The sequence below is a fragment of the Berghia stephanieae genome, chromosome 1 (genome assembly GCF_034508935.2).
Source record: "Berghia stephanieae isolate SIO BIC M18660-M18661 chromosome 1, UCSD_Bste_1.3, whole genome shotgun sequence".
Lineage (NCBI taxonomy): Eukaryota > Metazoa > Mollusca > Gastropoda > Nudibranchia > Aeolidiidae > Berghia > Berghia stephanieae.
Genome location: NC_088360.1, coordinates 126180135 through 126181441, shown reverse-complemented (window position 1 = coordinate 126181441; position 1307 = coordinate 126180135).

Genomic DNA, 1307 nt, shown 5'->3' with positions numbered 1-1307 from the left:
TTATTGCTATTGTTATTATTATTATTATTATTATTATTATCATCATCATCATCATCATCATCATCATCATCATCATCATCATTAAATTATTATTATTATTATTATTATTATTATTATTATTATTATTATTATTATTATTATTATTTATTATTATCATTATTATTTTCATAAGTATATTAAACTATCATCATCATCATCATCATCATCACCTACATCATTTTTATCAGCTCCAGTTGATGAGTTTGAATGATGTGTACATTTTGGGGTTTTTACTTTATTGACGTCGTGGGTGATGATTTAGATATCAAAAGCAAAATTGGCAGTATAGAATCTAAAAATATTATGACCGTTACTAGTCGATGACTAGTACTTGTTTTTATCCATCGTCATATTTGGTGATGAAGGGAAAAACCCGAAACGTCCATATCTTTCATCTTTGGTAAATATACATTACCTTTCATCTTTGCTACTATACATAAGATGAAATTTTACTTCATCATTTTATACCAGCTAACCATGGTTCCCTCTCATTTAAATCGTGTCTATATCTTAATTAACTACTTTCATACTATCCGCAGTTTAGAACGTGCTTATGTACATTGGGCGTAGAAAACAGCAGGAACCGGGTGTACTTTAATGATGTTATGACGGAAGATGGTATTACGACTAATAGCTATTAATGGTTATTTATATAGTATTGAACGAATCATAAATCGTTAATAATTGAATCTCATTTCAATAGCGGCAGTAAATATTTCGACACATAAATAACACCCAAGTCATTAATAAATTAACTGCCTGCCTCTAGAAAAACACGTATTTAAAAATTTGGCCGGAAAATCGTTCCTCAAATATCGATCGATTTAAATGACCCTCATCTTGGCAAAAAGTCTCAAAGTTTTTTTTTGCCAAGATGACGGTCATTTAAATCAATCGATATTTGAATGACGAGTTTTCTAGCCAAATTTTTAAGTACATGCCTTTCCTGAGTTCGGTAGATACCTAGTTAACAACGCTCGAAGCACGGACCGATCCTGTACAAAAATCTATAATATTATCTACAACAACAAAAAAGCGATGATACATGTACGAGTCACTGCACGGTCCAAGGCTTACCATTCTGCACCGGAAACATAATATACCCATTTACCCATTAGTATATTGTGGAACGGCCCTCGTTACGAGATTGTAATTATAGTGTTAATCTCACGTCAAAACTAATGAGTGTGGGATGGACAATTTGACCTGTACTCGTTGATGGAGTTCATTATATAAATATGGCGTGGTCAGTTGGAGCAACACTCTGA